Raw genomic sequence first — 10500 nt, forward strand, 5'->3', positions numbered from 1 at the left:
CATAAGTTTATCATTTCAAACTTGGTAAAGCTGTAAAACATGTTGTCATACATAAAGATTCGATTTACTTAAGCGTTTAGGCCATTTAAAGACCTTTTATGCCCTTAAAGTGCAAAAAATAGATCTTCCTTAAACTTATTCATTTGCATGCATGATAACATAGTAATGATTGACACTATTGAGTGTTAATCAACACTTTTTCTATTTATAACAACAATCTCACATTTTACGTTTGATGCTATAAATTTGAATTATCCTTTTATTCTCAAAGTTCAAGGTGCAAAATTTGGCGCTTGCAGTTTGCAAGAACATTTAGCTTAAAGTAAACTCATAAGGCAATAAATTGAACTTCTAGGGTTAAGTCACTCTCCACCATATAGCCAACAGTGCCTTCTTAACATAAAAAAGAAAAAAAAAACAAAAAACGTTAATGAATGAACAATATTAGGCAATGATAAAGCCCATGAGCACAACCATGAAAAAAAAATATTAAACTGACTAATAGTAGAGGTGACACTAACCATTCTACAAGAAATTTGTGCATGCAGATAAAGATTTATATACTTAAGGTAAGGAAGAACAAAAAAAAGAGAAAGGAAAAAAGATTCCATTAGCATTTGCATACAATGAAAGAAGAAAGAGAAAAGGAACAAGAAGAGAGAAACATGTGCTTGTGTCCCATTACAAATTCTAGAAACAAAAAGGCAGAACATAACAATTGGTAGTATAGTGAATTTATAGATTCAGGAAAAAGAAGAAAGGAAAAAACGGTAAAGGAGGACTTGAAATTGGTAGACAGAGAAGAGAGTGCTCACCAGTAGATAAGGAGATGGAAAGAAAGAAAATTAATGGCAGATCTCAGAGTCAGGTGATTTAGGAGGGAAGTCTTCTTTGCCTCACCAAGATGTAACTACAGAGAGATTGAGCAAATGTAATACTCGAAAGTGCGTAAGACTCTTGTTTCAAAGACCTAAAGTGCCATCGTTTTAGCTTTCAGCAGTACACTCTGTGGTGGTCAAACACAGGGCAAGAAGGTAATAAAAGCAAGAATGACTACTTCAGTGGTCTACCTAAAGAAATGAAATTTACTGATTTCCAAATGGATTCCTTCTCAGAACACATGATCCTAAAAGGTCCATCTCATTCTTTTTTTTAATTTTATTTTAAAAAGGGAAATGATTATTTAGTAAATAAAGTCTAATAGGATCATCATTTCATTAGCAACCTCAAACCTTTAACAACATTTCAGTAAGCTCTAACAGTGCGACAAAAACAAAAATATCCTCCCAGACTTCCTTTTGGATCACACAAAGAGAAACACAACATAACTAAATATATCCCAAAATAATTCTTCTAAATTTGCAACACAACATAACTCAATATATCCTAACATAATTCTTCTAAATTGCCACTTAAATCATACAGAAAAGGAACAACTATCAAGATTTAAAATATGATGATAAAGTAAAGAGCAGCCAAAAAAAGGATACAAAGGAACTCGGAAGTAAATCATGTTTTAACTTGAAGAAGACTTGGATGAATCAAGAATTAAACATGAAAGTGTATGGCGTAACAACTCACGAATTCAATCTACAATATTGGTTTGATCCGGGTTGTGATTTAAGGATTATTGATTACAAAAAATTTTTGGCTGTTAAAGAGAATGAAAGTGGCACATGGTCTCTTAAGATAACTAGAGGACATCTTTAATGTGCTTACAATTGCCTTACATGGATCAGAGACAGACTTGGAAGAGTGTGCTAGTTGTTAAAGAATGAAATTGGCATATGGTGACTTGAAGTAATCAAAGGATACTTGATTTTCTTGTATGGTGTTAAGATTATAAAATCCTAACCATAGGAAGGGTATATTGCACTTGGGTGGTGCCAAAAGTTAGATGGTTATAAGTGAAATATGTTCCTTGGAGGATTAAATGGTAAAATGGTGAAATTTGGAAATTTCAAAAGTGTTTTGGGTAGGAAGTATTGATACTCATGAAGAAAGTATCGACAACCATGAAGGAGGTATCGATACTCATGAAGGAAGTATTGATACATGGAAGGCAGAATACTTTCGGGAGCATTCTGTCAGGAAAGGATCTATACCCAACCCTAAGATATCAAGCCCTAATGTACATCTTTGTAAAATATTGAGTTTTAAGGATAGTTTCCACTTGGTTTTTGTTGCTACTCCAACCTAAATTTCCAATGAATGTAAATGCCTTCGGATTACTTCCAAATGATTAGTGAAAACATGGTTCTACACGTCTTGTGCAATTGTCTTAAGTTGTTAGAAATATGTATGTCCAAAGGTCAAAGACTATTTTGATATTTCGAGGTTACAATGGAAAGAGATATTGGACTACATGATTGGGATGTGATTTAAATAAGTGCAAATTATAAGATTATTAGTACCTTGGTTAAAAGATTGTCGTTAAACAATACCTAAGTACGAAGTATGCACAAGTCATGAGATCAACGACCAAAACTACAAGGACTCACCTAGGTTGTGAACGACAATTAGTACTTTAGATGATCTTGTTAACAAGGTAATATTGAAGGCATAGGAGTTAGTCCTTACTAAAGTTAAGTTATTAGCTGCGATAAAGGACACGTGCCTACATATTTAGAACCAATTAAGATTTTCGATAAGCTAGAGAAATTATGGCTGAGCAATACCATCATATCTATCAAATGTACCCTGTGTCCACGTACCAATGCTAAGATAGTAAACCTCCTACCCAAACTAAACACGGGAAGGTAAGTTAAGAAGGGTTTCACTTGGGAAAGTTTTCCTTGCAAGGATATTGTGAGTATCCATGCAAGCGGGAAGTAAATTAGGAGGTTGAGATAAGAGATAACTCAAAATGGATACATTGTTGAAAGAAAAATAACATTCTGTGAGGAAGGTATTAATACTTATAATCAAATTATCTAACCTGATGCCCAGAAAATTTTTTAAAAGCAATCTGAGGAACAAGTATCGATACTTAAAACCCAAAACAAAAAGCATCGATGCTTGAGCCCTTTGTATCAACAATTATGCCTTGGTTTACAAAAAAAAAAAGGTAAAGTGGTCATTTTAGCAGCTCTTTTAAAAATCTTAGGTTTGGAAAGTCCATAGTGTCATGACGTGTGAGTCTATAAACTCAATCATTTGACAAAAAAGAGGAGTTGTCATCAATTTTTTTATTTAGCTGTGATTAACCAGCTTTGTGAATTTATTTTTTCTAATGAGATCATATGCTTAACTTAGGTTTTACTAGAAAAAAATAAGATTCGATCTTCAAAAAAAATTAAGTTCGGGAATACGGTTATGATGTAGTCAAAGGGTTTAGGGCAATTAGAACTCAAAAATTAGGGCTAGAATAGGGTTGATTGTGTTGGAATAATAGAAAGATAATTGGGTTTTAAAAGAAACCTTTTGAATAAATATTCAAAAATAACAAAAAAAGATAATAATCCTATATCTAGGATCACCTATTTATAATAGCTAAGATAAATCCTAATCAAATACTAATCCTAATCCTAAATAAAGACTTAAAGTACTAAAATTCTAATAAAGATAGGAAAAGAATTTCAAACTAAATAAAATAAATAAATAAAATCCTAAGCTAAGAAAATACTAAATAAAATAAAATTCTTGATGCGCCTTGCATCAGTCCCCTTGATTAGAAAAACTTGGCTCCGACGAGTAGGCCTTAATATACTTCTCATAGATGTCTGGATTCACTTGTTTCACTTCTCTTCATTACTACCTTTAGCTTCAAAATTTTCAGCAGATAAATATCCAACAATTTTGCTGCTTGTGGGGCTTGGAGTTGCCAATTGTTTAGTCTCTTCTTTAAGAGGATATAAAGTACACCTCTTGTTGTCCTTGTAGAAGGAATAGGTATTTGGCTTCGTCTTATGATCCATATCATGATCATACAACCAAGGTCTACAACAAGAATATACAACATCCATTGGCACAACATCGCATAAACCTCATCATCCCAGTTACCTCCCATAGTGAATTTTACCAAACATGGGTAGTTATGGTACTTCGTGTCCTTTCTTTAGCCACCCAATCTTGTAAAGATGAGGATGTTTGCTTGTAGGGAGCTTAATTTGTTTACTACCTCTTTTGAAATAATATTTTTCCATGCTTCCTCCATCAATGACAAGATCACATACATTACCTTCCCAAACAACTCGGATGCGAAAAATACTTCGCCTCCTCCAATCTTCTGCTTCCTCATTTACTGTGTTGTCATCACTCTTCTACCACTATGACTCACCTTGTGCAAGATACACATCAATTTCTTGTTATTTTCATCATATTATCATAAATGGGTTCTAATTCCTCCTAAATTCAGCTAAGTTCACTCTCTTTGTGGGCAAGCAAAAGAAGTGTGTCCTTCTCCCCACAAGTAAAACATCAATATGGAATTGCTGCCTCCTTTATTTGTAGAAGAACCAGAATTGTTTTGTCCACCATAAGGTATTATACTCTTGCCTTTATCGTTCTTTCAACTATGGTTGCACCCCCATTAGTTTTATTGTTTGGTAGCTTCTCGATAATTTTGTGGGATGTTTGGTAACCTCTGTCGAGCTCCAGAATCGTTTTCCAATTGGTGTCATATAAGGGCTTTTATACCTATAGTGAAAACTCGTTTTTCTGCTGATAAGCATATTGACGAGCATCTTCAATGTTGTATAAACGAACTACTCCCATCCTCGTCTCTAATAAAAGATTCAAACCACAAGATAACGAGAAGCAATTTGTTCATTACTCTCAACTAACCAACCGAATTGATAGGTATTAAACTCGATGTATACTCTTCAACAATCATCTATTTGCTTCAAACAATGAAACCTTTCATATTATTCCATAGTATAATCACTAGGTAAAATTGCTTTCGTAATTTACTTTTTTCCCAAGTGCTGATTTTAAGCTTCCCTTGTCTGCACGTTGCTCTTCAACTCTCTTCCACCATTGAAGTGCATACCTTTCAATTTCAGCTTTACAAATAACATCTTCTATTTTCCGCCATGGGTTTCCATTCAAATAGTTTTCCAAACTAGGTTCCCAATTCAAATTCCTCCGCATGAATATTTTCATGAAAATCAGTTACTTCGATCTTATTCCTCCACCATTAAATTCAAGAGCATGTAATAACCGGTCTCCATCCAACTCTTGCGCTTGATTTACGGGTTTATCTTCATGAAAGGGCGTTCGTTCTCAAATTCATCATCATCCTCAAGATCTTCAATCTCAAGGGGGTTGTGGTCACCTTCCGGATTCTCCATTCGGGCTTCCACTGGTTCTTGACGCTGCAGAGCTTGCACAGCCGGTCAAGTCATCAATCATTCTCCGCATCTCTGCCTACTCACTTGTTGGGGCTGATTGCCTCTACCTCGACCTCTGCCTCGCCAACCATAGTCTCCTAGCTAAATCCTTATAGAATAGTAAGATCGGTTGCTCTGATACCACTTGATGTAGTCAAAGGGTTTAGGGCAATTAGAACTCAACAATTAGGTCTAGAATAGGGTTGATTGTGTTGGAACAATAGAAAGATAATTGAGTTTTAAAAGAAACCTCTTGAATAAATATTCAAAAATAACAAAGAAATAATAATCCTATATCTAGATCACCATTTATAATAGCTAAGATAAATCCTAATCAAATAGTAATCCTAATCCTAAAATAAAGACTAAATTACTAAAATTCTAATAAAGATAGGAAAAAAATTTTCAAACTAAATAAAATAAAGAAAATAAAATCCTAAGCTAACGAAATACTAAATAAAATAAAATTCTTGATGCGCCTGCATTAGGTTATGTGAGGAAAGTATTAGCACACTTACAATGCCTATTCAAAGAATGGTACTTAATTAATTATATGATATTTTTTAGTCTAATTATATTCTAATTCCATATTTTAATTTTATTTTTCCTAATCAATTTGTATATACATATATATTTTATGAAAAAAAAACTCAATAAAAGAAAACTTGTCTCAATTTTCATACCGTGTTGGTGAAATTAGAAATTTTACTGGAAGAAAATTCTTCTCAACTTTCCCAACGTGCTGGCGAAAATTGAAAATTTATGAAAACTTTTTTGATTTTTCAACGTTTTGGCAAAAACTCAAAATTTTTTAAAAAAATGTTTTCTCGATTTTCTCAACATGTTGGTGAAAACTTTGAAATTTTTAGTAAAAGATACTCTTCTTGACTTTCCCAGCATGCTGGCAAAAATTGAGGATGAAAACTTTTTCTGAATTTTTTAAACGTTCTAGCAAAAACTCAAAAAAAAATTTTAAAAAAGAGTTTTCTTCTAATTTCCCAATACTTTGGTGAAATGGAGAAAAATTTATTTTAAAGAAAAACTTTTCTTAACTTTCCCAATGTACCAGCAAAAATAAAGAAATTTTATGAAAAAACAAACCTTTATTTTATTATCATAATTTTTCCTAGAAGGATCTATCATAAATTTCTATTGAGATTTTATTATCTTTTTATGATTTTAAACTTATTACATCCTATCCTATTTTATTTCATTATTGGTTTATTTATTACTTTTGTTTGTGTAATAATTTTATAAATACATCTCTTGTAAAATAGTTTATGTTAACCTAATTTTATTATTTTTATTTTTGTATTTATTTCCTATTCTAAACAAATTATATAGCTAAATACATCATTTGTTTTATCTTCTTATAAACTTATCATTGTATTTTTTTATTAGTTAAAAAAATAATAAATAATACTAAACAATAAATAATAAGCAAGAAAGAAAATAATTACGGTTGTCAACAGGAAGGTATCTCGCAATTTTTAAGTATCGAACCATAATCCTATAAGAAATAAAATACTTGAATCCTATTAACTATCCAAATATTTTTAAAATCATTACCAACACCTAAACTCCCTAACTCGTAAGGTCGCCAAAATAGCTCATTTCTTTGCACCTGACCTCCTTAGTATTACTGCAATTCTGTCATACTCGCGCAACTTACAAGATGTCGTCATGATATCAAAATCTCATTAGATTTAATGGGATTGGCTCTTAATTACGCGGAGTACCCTCAACTCTTACTCCAACTTCGTATATCCATATACTATAGATAGGTTTGCTGACTAGCATATCTTAATTAGCATAATTTACAATACATCTATAAAATCATCACAAATGAGATTAATACATTTATAAGAGAGTTTAGTTGATCAATGGCAAAAATATATCTTTCCAGCAACATGAGATTACTGTACTTTTATACACTTTATGCATAATCGAGTGTTTGTGATATGTTGATCACAATAAATATATGAAATAATAATATGGCTGTGGATTATATTTAACAGTATATAATATTACTAGAAGATATTTATAATTGATTAGTTTAATAATAGTAATCGTAATATATTTACTATCATATTAGATAGAAGTCCAAAAGTATATAAAAAGACTATTTAGATATAATATAATATCATATACAAATACCTTATAGATAAATAATCAGTAGTGTGTGAGAATTAGATTAATTTTAATTAGACTATATGTAGTGTTTCTTATATTATATCCATGAACTTAAAAATAACTAAGCTTAAAAACTATTCTAATCTCACAACTTCACTTTAGATTTATATAGTACAAGTTTATATAAACAAAGATATATATATTATAATTAATAATTTTATAAATTAAAATTTTTATGATATTAACACAACAAAAAATAAATATAGTCATATTTAAAGTATATATATATACACACACACTAAAACTTTTTTAATATATATATATATAATTGTAATTATATTCCTCATAAATGAATCTAATTTATATAAAATATATATATTAAAAGACATTACAAGTTAATAATCATAGTTTTATGAATTAATTTAATTAATTATATGAGTTTTTTCTTAATTACATGAAATTAAAAAAAAATTAGATTTCAAAATTATTTTAGTCTCAAAGCTTTCTTTAAGTATGTATATTATAAATTTATATAAACAATGATATATATATATTATAATTAATAATTTTATAAGTTATAATTTTTGTAAAGTTAACTCAAAATACCAAATAAATATATTTATATTATAAATATATATCTAATAATAATTATATTTTTTTATAATATGATATGATATTTATATTATTTAAATATAATTAATAATTTTTTAATTTTTTAATTTAAATATATTAATATCATCACATTAACAATTTGAGTATCTATATTTTCATATATTTGTTAGTTTTTAACGAAAGATATTTTTCATATATTTGTTAGTTTTTAATTAAAAAAAATTATTTAAAAGTTGATAAAAATTATATATTTTTTATTTAATTATTTAAATAATAACAAAATATTTATAAATGGTAATTAGATTCGGAAAATTGTACCCAAATCTGATATGTATAGTAAAATCACTACTCAAACTCATCTCAAACTTGATTATGGATACCCTAACCATTATCAGTGAGTACCTCATAACAGATATGAATTACCATCCTTAAACATAATTATTAAACAAAGTAAAACAATTAAATTAAAATAAAATAAAACAACTCGTACCCTTTTCACGCATACCTGTTTTGGTACTTCGAAGTTTTTTAAATTCTCTTGCAACGGCACCGTTTCAATCAATAACTTCAGCGTCCTTTGGTTTTTGCTCTCCCTCTTACTAATACGGCACCGTTTCAGCCAGTTCTAAAAGCATTGCTTTTAGAGAACCATAGCCGTCTGCTTTTCTCTTCCTCTCTCTGTTGCGGCGCTGGTGCTTCTTTCTCTCCCTTTCTCTAGAAACTTCAAGGACAACATCGTCTTTTGGCCGTGGGTTCTGCCACCAACGACACCCAAATCCCCGTCACTGCCTTCCTTTCGCTCAAATCCCTTCTTCACTGATTGAAAACCTGAAAGAAACCCAAAAATCACTTGAATCGTAATCTTCTGCGAAGAGAAGAAAACACTTTTTTTTGTTATTTTAATTTCTGGGTTTATTGATTGCCAAATATTTTCTGTGAATGTCGCTCTGTATTTTCCTGTATTTGCTTCTCTCTGTATAGTTTGCCTAGGATTTGCAGAGCCTTGGCGGTGAGAGTCTTTAGGGATTTGCCAGCAGCTTCCTTTTCAATTCTTTCCATTTTTCTGATCTCCTGTTATTTATGGTCTTGTTAGCCCAAGACAAATTATTTTAACACTAAATTATGTCACCAACCCATTCATCTCATTGGGCCATAAGCCCACTAACCTGTAAGACTTAAGATAAGCAAAATTAAAAATTTAATAAAATAAACTAAAACATGAAATTAAAAATAAAATTAAAGCTAAATACTTAAAAAAGCCATTGAATTATACCAAAAAAATTCAATTTTATTACATTCTATTAAGCTTTAAATTTTTATTTCAAATCAAATAACTCCTTTCACTTATTGTTAGTTTAATAAATCCATTTCACTAACTCTCACTAATTGTTGGTCTAATAAACCATTTTCATTAACTATTGACTAATTTTTAAGCTAATTGTTGGTCAAATAAGTCCCTTTCATCAACTGTTGACTAAATTTTGTTAATCAACAATATAATTGAAAATTTTATGATATGTCATCTATCACTTGGTAAGTTGATTATTATTACGTACTAGATGACATGATATTAAATGTTGTTAATTAGAAATTGTAAGATTATTTTTTTTACATAGCCATATCTCCAAAAATTATTGGCTTAGGGATTTAAAATAAATTTTTTTAAAAAAAACTTAATTTTTTTATTTTTTAATACGACAGAACAAATATTTTATTCTATGAGCTTGTAGACACTATCTATTCTATCTTTATTTTTATTTTTATTTTTATCTTTAATTTTTATTTATCAATTCTGTTTATCTTATATTATAAGCTTTTTGGGTTATTTTACTCTGTTGGCGTCATGGTTCATAGCCCAATGTGAATTGGGTTTGTATATTTGGTTTGAGGCCTAAAAACAGATCCAAAGAACATCAAAATCATAAATTCAGATAAAAAATTAAAGATAAAAATAAAAATAAAGATAAAGATAGAATAGATAGTGTCTACAAGCTTATAAACTACATTGCTAATGTTTTGACCCTCTTTGCTCAAAATAAAAAGATTTGGTGCTGGAGAGGAGTTGAGAACGACGTCGTTTCAAAGAAGAGGGAGCTGAGTTTTGAAACTGGTTAGTGGGCTTTTGCTAGTCCGATCTTCCCTGGGCTTAATTGGGTTGGAGCTTTGGGTAAGTTTATTTTAAACTGTTAATCAATTGGGCATTTGCATTGGTTGATTTTATTTTAGAAATTTTCCTTAATATAGTTTATGTTAATCATAGCAAAAATAGTAGAAATATGAATCTTGGGAATATTAAGAAAGAAAATCGTAGAAATAGGAAAATATGAAAATAGATAAGGATGAAAATAAAATGTGAGAAGTAAAGAATTGTAGTAGAAAGGAAAATATAGGAATATATATATATATATGCAATTATATAGAAAAA

The 10500-nt window shown here is 29.9% G+C and overlaps 1 protein-coding gene across 2 annotated transcripts in view; it reads right to left on the bottom strand.

The window, feature by feature from the left end:
- The window catches only part of EMB2820 (Cytidine/deoxycytidylate deaminase family protein), a 54088-nt gene extending 44959 nt beyond the window's left edge, over nucleotides 1–9129 (bottom strand). Inside the window, exons 1-2 of one of the 2 annotated variants that reach the window (XM_021426744.2) lie at nucleotides 8581–9129; nucleotides 816–910 (exon numbers count right to left, since the gene is read on the bottom strand). The gene's annotated coding sequence lies outside the window, so the exon portion shown is untranslated. The remainder of the gene's footprint in view (nucleotides 1–815; nucleotides 911–8580) is intronic. The other variant, XM_021426745.2, reaches the window with a different exon arrangement.
- Between the last annotated feature and the right edge of the window lie 1371 nt (nucleotides 9130–10500).

Source organism: Theobroma umbraticum, unplaced genomic scaffold (genome assembly GCF_002168275.2).
Source record: "Theobroma umbraticum cultivar Fairchild unplaced genomic scaffold, ASM216827v3 scaffold_147.0, whole genome shotgun sequence".
Lineage (NCBI taxonomy): Eukaryota > Viridiplantae > Streptophyta > Magnoliopsida > Malvales > Malvaceae > Theobroma > Theobroma umbraticum.